Below are 10,297 nucleotides of genomic sequence, written 5' to 3'. Positions count from 1 at the left end.
CATCTCTCACCTCTGTCTCGAGAAGACGAGACACGCACGGTTCTTACGTTACGTTTATGCCTGCAGAATCAACTGAAATCTCAATTCCTTGTAAAAAGTGAAGCAGCATGCATCTTGATTTTTTTGGTAGGCTAGGTATCGGAGAGCTTGAAGATTTACGCATGCGCTGGCGGAATGTTTGAACAAGAGAGAAAATTGCAGTACCTCCAGACGTGGCGCTGGAGCGTCGTACCAAACGAGTCATCCCGGGATTTCGGCCCGTGCGATCGCTTTTGGACGCAGTTGGCCCTTCGCTGCTTTCTGCTACCGACCTTGCCTCCCGGTACGGCATTGAGGGAGGGATATGTCGGCCCCTAAACCATATAAAACAAATCCCACGCCTACTCACAGCTCCAGACCTCCCTTGTCATTACAATTTCAGGTAACATTTCGATCGCTTATATATTCAAGTCAAACCTCATTTCCTCTCTCATATGGTAAGCACTAGAGTCGCGCAATACAAAGTGTGCGCACGCGCCCTGCTAAAGGTAACACATACACACACCCACACACAAGTGTAAACTTTCTGTCATCTCGAATTTCACTCTAATTACAAGAACTAATATCAAGCCAGGCATACGGATAAATAACTAAATACGAAATATTTAAAGAAACAGACATTTTGAAACAAGCTGCCATACAAAATGCGTCCTGGATTCTCATTTTAAAACCTGTTAGTTAACTCCGTCAGAACGGATAAAATCAGGTAGCGCATTCCATAACTTAGCTGATGATGATGTAAGAAATAGAATTAAGACCATATTAACTGGTTGTTCTAGGTTATTGAGGGACAGAATGTAATTTCCGCGAAAATCATGAGACGAAGACCGGACGGAAAACTCGGTTGTTTTTCACGTGCAGTAGCAGAAAAAATCCTTCAAAAACAGAGTTTTATACTCATAATATGAAGAAGTTTTGAATGCGCTTATTGCATAGAGATGATATAGAGTTTGCCTTTTTTCATATGTAAATGGAAATCTTAGTATTCTCTTGTTTGTTTACATTATACCGTTCTTTTGACAAGAACAACTGACAAAAGGCCAGTTTTGCTACAAGAATAACAGCGAAGAAAGCACTACTTTGTCGCGAATTTTCTATGAAAGAAACTTGTTCAGAAATCAAAAGTCTACGTTAACAGCACACACCAGGCCTATTCCTTAGTATATCTGGCTGGAAATCTTCTTCTCACTACTTTTTGCCCCGGCTACGCTTCAGCCATTTGATGAGGGCCAGTCTCGTGCTTCTCAAGTTGCCTCGTTCATGCCCAAAAAGAATTCTGGGTAATTCTGACATTCCATGACAAGGGAAGATCCCCGATTCTCATTTCATAGATTTTTTTTTTAAGTGTCGGGTCACCCAGTCCTACAGGCAAAACACCGCATCGATTGACGTTTTTAGCTTTCAAAACTTGCCCAAATTGTATCGGTAGGTGCTGGAGGTCGTCCACAGAAAGGCCAGAGAGACAACTTCATTCTTGAACCGCCATGTTTACAACAGAGCATTTTAGGCGTCCCAGTCTGCGTGAAACCATCTCTCACCTCTGTCTCGAGAAGACGAGACACGCACGGTTCTTACGTTACGTTTATGCCTGCAGAATCAACTGAAATCTCAATTCCTTGTAAAAAGTGAAGCAGCATGCATCTTGATTTTTTTGGTAGGCTAGGTATCGGAGAGCTTGAAGATTTACGCATGCGCTGGCGGAATGTTTGAACAAGAGAGAAAATTGCAGTACCTCCAGACGTGGCGCTGGAGCGTCGTACCAAACGAGTCATCCCGGGATTTCGGCCCGTGCGATCGCTTTTGGACGCAGTTGGCCCTTCGCTGCTTTCTGCTACCGACCTTGCCTCCCGGTACGGCATTGAGGGAGGGATATGTCGGCCCCTAAACCATATAAACAAATCCCACGCCTACTCACAGCTCCAGACCTCCCTTGTCATTACAATTTCAGGTAACATTTCGATCGCTTATATATTCAAGTCAAACCTCATTTCCTCTCTCATATGGTAAGCACTAGAGTCGCGCAATACAAAGTGTGCGCACGCGCCCTGCTAAAGGTAACACATACACACACCCACACACAAGTGTAAACTTTCTGTCATCTCGAATTTCACTCTAATTACAAGAACTAATATCAAGCCAGGCATACGGATAAATAACTAAATACGAAATATTTAAAGAAACAGACATTTTGAAACAAGCTGCCATACAAAATGCGTCCTGGATTCTCATTTTAAAACCTGTTAGTTAACTCCGTCAGAACGGATAAAATCAGGTAGCGCATTCCATAACTTAGCTGATGATGATGTAAGAAATAGAATTAAGACCATATTAACTGGTTGTTCTAGGTTATTGAGGGACAGAATGTAATTTCCGCGAAAATCATGAGACGAAGACCGGACGGAAAACTCGGTTGTTTTTCACGTGCAGTAGCAGAAAAAATCCTTCAAAAACAGAGTTTTATACTCATAATATGAAGAAGTTTTGAATGCGCTTATTGCATAGAGATGATATAGAGTTTGCCTTTTTTCATATGTAAATGGAAATCTTAGTATTCTCTTGTTTGTTTACATTATACCGTTCTTTTGACAAGAACAACTGACAAAAGGCCAGTTTTGCTACAAGAATAACAGCGAAGAAAGCACTACTTTGTCGCGAATTTTCTATGAAAGAAACTTGTTCAGAAATCAAAAGTCTACGTTAACAGCACACACCAGGCCTATTCCTTAGTATATCTGGCTGGAAATCTTCTTCTCACTACTTTTTGCCCCGGCTACGCTTCAGCCATTTGATGAGGGCCAGTCTCGTGCTTCTCAAGTTGCCTCGTTCATGCCCAAAAAGAATTCTGGGTAATTCTGACATTCCATGACAAGGGAAGATCCCCGATTCTCATTTCATAGATTTTTTTTTTATAAGTGGCGGGTCACCCAGTCCTACAGGCAAAACACCGCATCGATTGACGTTTTTAGCTTTCAAAACTTGCCCAAATTGTATCGGTAGGTGCTGGAGGTCGTCCACAGAAAGGCCAGAGAGACAACTTCATTCTTGAACCGCCATGTTTACAACAGAGCATTTTAGGCGTCCCAGTCTGCGTGAAACCATCTCTCACCTCTGTCTCGAGAAGACGAGACACGCACGGTTCTTACGTTACGTTTATGCCTGCAGAATCAACTGAAATCTCAATTCCTTGTAAAAAGTGAAGCAGCATGCATCTTGATTTTTTTGGTAGGCTAGGTATCGGAGAGCTTGAAGATTTACGCATGCGCTGGCGGAATGTTTGAACAAGAGAGAAAATTGCAGTACCTCCAGACGTGGCGCTGGAGCGTCGTACCAAACGAGTCATCCCGGGATTTCGGCCCGTGCGATCGCTTTTGGACGCAGTTGGCCCTTCGCTGCTTTCTGCTACCGACCTTGCCTCCCGGTACGGCATTGAGGGAGGGATATGTCGGCCCCTAAACCATATAAAACAAATCCCACGCCTACTCACAGCTCCAGACCTCCCTTGTCATTACAATTTCAGGTAACATTTCGATCGCTTATATATTCAAGTCAAACCTCATTTCCTCTCTCATATGGTAAGCACTAGAGTCGCGCAATACAAAGTGTGCGCACGCGCCCTGCTAAAGGTAACACATACACACACCCACACACAAGTGTAAACTTTCTGTCATCTCGAATTTCACTCTAATTACAAGAACTAATATCAAGCCAGGCATACGGATAAATAACTAAATACGAAATATTTAAAGAAACAGACATTTTGAAACAAGCTGCCATACAAAATGCGTCCTGGATTCTCATTTTAAAACCTGTTAGTTAACTCCGTCAGAACGGATAAAATCAGGTAGCGCATTCCATAACTTAGCTGATGATGATGTAAGAAATAGAATTAAGACCATATTAACTGGTTGTTCTAGGTTATTGAGGGACAGAATGTAATTTCCGCGAAAATCATGAGACGAAGACCGGACGGAAAACTCGGTTGTTTTTCACGTGCAGTAGCAGAAAAAATCCTTCAAAAACAGAGTTTTATACTCATAATATGAAGAAGTTTTGAATGCGCTTATTGCATAGAGATGATATAGAGTTTGCCTTTTTTCATATGTAAATGGAAATCTTAGTATTCTCTTGTTTGTTTACATTATACCGTTCTTTTGACAAGAACAACTGACAAAAGGCCAGTTTTGCTACAAGAATAACAGCGAAGAAAGCACTACTTTGTCGCGAATTTTCTATGAAAGAAACTTGTTCAGAAATCAAAAGTCTACGTTAACAGCACACACCAGGCCTATTCCTTAGTATATCTGGCTGGAAATCTTCTTCTCACTACTTTTTGCCCCGGCTACGCTTCAGCCATTTGATGAGGGCCAGTCTCGTGCTTCTCAAGTTGCCTCGTTCATGCCCAAAAAGAATTCTGGGTAATTCTGACATTCCATGACAAGGGAAGATCCCCGATTCTCATTTCATAGATTTTTTTTCTTAAGTGTCGGGTCACCCAGTCCTACAGGCAAAACACCGCATCGATTGACGTTTTTAGCTTTCAAAACTTGCCCAAATTGTATCGGTAGGTGCTGGAGGTCGTCCACAGAAAGGCCAGAGAGACAACTTCATTCTTGAACCGCCATGTTTACAACAGAGCATTTTAGGCGTCCCAGTCTGCGTGAAACCATCTCTCACCTCTGTCTCGAGAAGACGAGACACGCACGGTTCTTACGTTACGTTTATGCCTGCAGAATCAACTGAAATCTCAATTCCTTGTAAAAAGTGAAGCAGCATGCATCTTGATTTTTTTGGTAGGCTAGGTATCGGAGAGCTTGAAGATTTACGCATGCGCTGGCGGAATGTTTGAACAAGAGAGAAAATTGCAGTACCTCCAGACGTGGCGCTGGAGCGTCGTACCAAACGAGTCATCCCGGGATTTCGGCCCGTGCGATCGCTTTTGGACGCAGTTGGCCCTTCGCTGCTTTCTGCTACCGACCTTGCCTCCCGGTACGGCATTGAGGGAGGGATATGTCGGCCCCTAAACCATATAAAACAAATCCCACGCCTACTCACAGCTCCAGACCTCCCTTGTCATTACAATTTCAGGTAACATTTCGATCGCTTATATATTCAAGTCAAACCTCATTTCCTCTCTCATATGGTAAGCACTAGAGTCGCGCAATACAAAGTGTGCGCACGCGCCCTGCTAAAGGTAACACATACACACACCCACACACAAGTGTAAACTTTCTGTCATCTCGAATTTCACTCTAATTACAAGAACTAATATCAAGCCAGGCATACGGATAAATAACTAAATACGAAATATTTAAAGAAACAGACATTTTGAAACAAGCTGCCATACAAAATGCGTCCTGGATTCTCATTTTAAAACCTGTTAGTTAACTCCGTCAGAACGGATAAAATCAGGTAGCGCATTCCATAACTTAGCTGATGATGATGTAAGAAATAGAATTAAGACCATATTAACTGGTTGTTCTAGGTTATTGAGGGACAGAATGTAATTTCCGCGAAAATCATGAGACGAAGACCGGACGGAAAACTCGGTTGTTTTTCACGTGCAGTAGCAGAAAAAATCCTTCAAAAACAGAGTTTTATACTCATAATATGAAGAAGTTTTGAATGCGCTTATTGCATAGAGATGATATAGAGTTTGCCTTTTTTCATATGTAAATGGAAATCTTAGTATTCTCTTGTTTGTTTACATTATACCGTTCTTTTGACAAGAACAACTGACAAAAGGCCAGTTTTGCTACAAGAATAACAGCGAAGAAAGCACTACTTTGTCGCGAATTTTCTATGAAAGAAACTTGTTCAGAAATCAAAAGTCTACGTTAACAGCACACACCAGGCCTATTCCTTAGTATATCTGGCTGGAAATCTTCTTCTCACTACTTTTTGCCCCGGCTACGCTTCAGCCATTTGATGAGGGCCAGTCTCGTGCTTCTCAAGTTGCCTCGTTCATGCCCAAAAAGAATTCTGGGTAATTCTGACATTCCATGACAAGGGAAGATCCCCGATTCTCATTTCATAGATTTTTTTTCTTTAAGTGTCGGGTCACCCAGTCCTACAGGCAAAACACCGCATCGATTGACGTTTTTAGCTTTCAAAACTTGCCCAAATTGTATCGGTAGGTGCTGGAGGTCGTCCACAGAAAGGCCAGAGAGACAACTTCATTCTTGAACCGCCATGTTTACAACAGAGCATTTTAGGCGTCCCAGTCTGCGTGAAACCATCTCTCACCTCTGTCTCGAGAAGACGAGACACGCACGGTTCTTACGTTACGTTTATGCCTGCAGAATCAACTGAAATCTCAATTCCTTGTAAAAAGTGAAGCAGCATGCATCTTGATTTTTTTGGTAGGCTAGGTATCGGAGAGCTTGAAGATTTACGCATGCGCTGGCGGAATGTTTGAACAAGAGAGAAAATTGCAGTACCTCCAGACGTGGCGCTGGAGCGTCGTACCAAACGAGTCATCCCGGGATTTCGGCCCGTGCGATCGCTTTTGGACGCAGTTGGCCCTTCGCTGCTTTCTGCTACCGACCTTGCCTCCCGGTACGGCATTGAGGGAGGGATATGTCGGCCCCTAAACCATATAAAACAAATCCCACGCCTACTCACAGCTCCAGACCTCCCTTGTCATTACAATTTCAGGTAACATTTCGATCGCTTATATATTCAAGTCAAACCTCATTTCCTCTCTCATATGGTAAGCACTAGAGTCGCGCAATACAAAGTGTGCGCACGCGCCCTGCTAAAGGTAACACATACACACACCCACACACAAGTGTAAACTTTCTGTCATCTCGAATTTCACTCTAATTACAAGAACTAATATCAAGCCAGGCATACGGATAAATAACTAAATACGAAATATTTAAAGAAACAGACATTTTGAAACAAGCTGCCATACAAAATGCGTCCTGGATTCTCATTTTAAAACCTGTTAGTTAACTCCGTCAGAACGGATAAAATCAGGTAGCGCATTCCATAACTTAGCTGATGATGATGTAAGAAATAGAATTAAGACCATATTAACTGGTTGTTCTAGGTTATTGAGGGACAGAATGTAATTTCCGCGAAAATCATGAGACGAAGACCGGACGGAAAACTCGGTTGTTTTTCACGTGCAGTAGCAGAAAAAATCCTTCAAAAACAGAGTTTTATACTCATAATATGAAGAAGTTTTGAATGCGCTTATTGCATAGAGATGATATAGAGTTTGCCTTTTTTCATATGTAAATGGAAATCTTAGTATTCTCTTGTTTGTTTACATTATACCGTTCTTTTGACAAGAACAACTGACAAAAGGCCAGTTTTGCTACAAGAATAACAGCGAAGAAAGCACTACTTTGTCGCGAATTTTCTATGAAAGAAACTTGTTCAGAAATCAAAAGTCTACGTTAACAGCACACACCAGGCCTATTCCTTAGTATATCTGGCTGGAAATCTTCTTCTCACTACTTTTTGCCCCGGCTACGCTTCAGCCATTTGATGAGGGCCAGTCTCGTGCTTCTCAAGTTGCCTCGTTCATGCCCAAAAAGAATTCTGGGTAATTCTGACATTCCATGACAAGGGAAGATCCCCGATTCTCATTTCATAGATTTTTTTTTTAAGTGTCGGGTCACCCAGTCCTACAGGCAAAACACCGCATCGATTGACGTTTTTAGCTTTCAAAACTTGCCCAAATTGTATCGGTAGGTGCTGGAGGTCGTCCACAGAAAGGCCAGAGAGACAACTTCATTCTTGAACCGCCATGTTTACAACAGAGCATTTTAGGCGTCCCAGTCTGCGTGAAACCATCTCTCACCTCTGTCTCGAGAAGACGAGACACGCACGGTTCTTACGTTACGTTTATGCCTGCAGAATCAACTGAAATCTCAATTCCTTGTAAAAAGTGAAGCAGCATGCATCTTGATTTTTTGGTAGGCTAGGTATCGGAGAGCTTGAAGATTTACGCATGCGCTGGCGGAATGTTTGAACAAGAGAGAAAATTGCAGTACCTCCAGACGTGGCGCTGGAGCGTCGTACCAAACGAGTCATCCCGGGATTTCGGCCCGTGCGATCGCTTTTGGACGCAGTTGGCCCTTCGCTGCTTTCTGCTACCGACCTTGCCTCCCGGTACGGCATTGAGGGAGGGATATGTCGGCCCCTAAACCATATAAAACAAATCCCACGCCTACTCACAGCTCCAGACCTCCCTTGTCATTACAATTTCAGGTAACATTTCGATCGCTTATATATTCAAGTCAAACCTCATTTCCTCTCTCATATGGTAAGCACTAGAGTCGCGCAATACAAAGTGTGCGCACGCGCCCTGCTAAAGGTAACACATACACACACCCACACACAAGTGTAAACTTTCTGTCATCTCGAATTTCACTCTAATTACAAGAACTAATATCAAGCCAGGCATACGGATAAATAACTAAATACGAAATATTTAAAGAAACAGACATTTTGAAACAAGCTGCCATACAAAATGCGTCCTGGATTCTCATTTTAAAACCTGTTAGTTAACTCCGTCAGAACGGATAAAATCAGGTAGCGCATTCCATAACTTAGCTGATGATGATGTAAGAAATAGAATTAAGACCATATTAACTGGTTGTTCTAGGTTATTGAGGGACAGAATGTAATTTCCGCGAAAATCATGAGACGAAGACCGGACGGAAAACTCGGTTGTTTTTCACGTGCAGTAGCAGAAAAAATCCTTCAAAAACAGAGTTTTATACTCATAATATGAAGAAGTTTTGAATGCGCTTATTGCATAGAGATGATATAGAGTTTGCCTTTTTTCATATGTAAATGGAAATCTTAGTATTCTCTTGTTTGTTTACATTATACCGTTCTTTTGACAAGAACAACTGACAAAAGGCCAGTTTTGCTACAAGAATAACAGCGAAGAAAGCACTACTTTGTCGCGAATTTTCTATGAAAGAAACTTGTTCAGAAATCAAAAGTCTACGTTAACAGCACACACCAGGCCTATTCCTTAGTATATCTGGCTGGAACTCTTCTTCTCACTACTTTTTGCCCCGGCTACGCTTCAGCCATTTGATGAGGGCCAGTCTCGTGCTTCTCAAGTTGCCTCGTTCATGCCCAAAAAGAATTCTGGGTAATTCTGACATTCCATGACAAGGGAAGATCCCCGATTCTCATTTCATAGATTTTTTCTTTAAGTGTCGGGTCACCCAGTCCTACAGGCAAAACACCGCATCGATTGACGTTTTTAGCTTTCAAAACTTGCCCAAATTGTATCGGTAGGTGCTGGAGGTCGTCCACAGAAAGGCCAGAGAGACAACTTCATTCTTGAACGCCATGTTTACAACAGAGCATTTTAGGCGTCCCAGTCTGCGTGAAACCATCTCTCACCTCTGTCTCGAGAAGACGAGACACGCACGGTTCTTACGTTACGTTTATGCCTGCAGAATCAACTGAAATCTCAATTCCTTGTAAAAAGTGAAGCAGCATGCATCTTGATTTTTTTGGTAGGCTAGGTATCGGAGAGCTTGAAGATTTACGCATGCGCTGGCGGAATGTTTGAACAAGAGAGAAAATTGCAGTACCTCCAGACGTGGCGCTGGAGCGTCGTACCAAACGCTTCTTACCGGGTTTTCGGCCCGTGCGATCGCTTTTGGACGCAGTTGGCACTTCGCTGCTTTCTGCTACCGACCTTGCCTCCCGTTACGGCATTGAGGGAGGGATATGTCGGCCCCTAAACCATATAAAACAAATCCCACGCCTACTCACAGCTCCAGACCTCCCTTGTCATTACAATTTCAGGTAACATTTCGATCGCTTATATATTCAAGTCAAACCTCATTTCCTCTCTCATATGGTAAGCACTAGAGTCGCGCAATACAAAGTGTGCGCACGCGCCCTGCTAAAGGTAACACATACACACACCCACACACAAGTGTAACCTTTCTGTCATCTCGAATTTCACTCTAATTACAAGAACTAATATCAAGCCAGGCATACGGATAAAAACTAAATACGAAATATTTAAAGAAACAGACATTTTGAACAAAGCTGCCATACAAAATGCGTCCTGGATTCTCATTTTAAAACCTGTTAGTTAACTCCGTCAGAACGGATAAATCAGGTAGCGCATTCCATAACTTAGCTGATGATGATGTAAGAAATAGAATTAAGACCATATTAACTGGTTTGTTCTAGGTTATGAGGGACAGAATGTAATTTCCGCGAAAATCATGAGACGAAGACCGGACGGAAAACTCGGTTGTTTTTCACG

The sequence above is a fragment of the Montipora foliosa genome, chromosome 2, assembly GCF_036669935.1.
Source record: "Montipora foliosa isolate CH-2021 chromosome 2, ASM3666993v2, whole genome shotgun sequence".
In the NCBI taxonomy this organism is placed as follows: Eukaryota; Metazoa; Cnidaria; class Anthozoa; order Scleractinia; family Acroporidae; genus Montipora; species Montipora foliosa.
Note: the sequence above shows the minus strand (reverse complement) of the source record.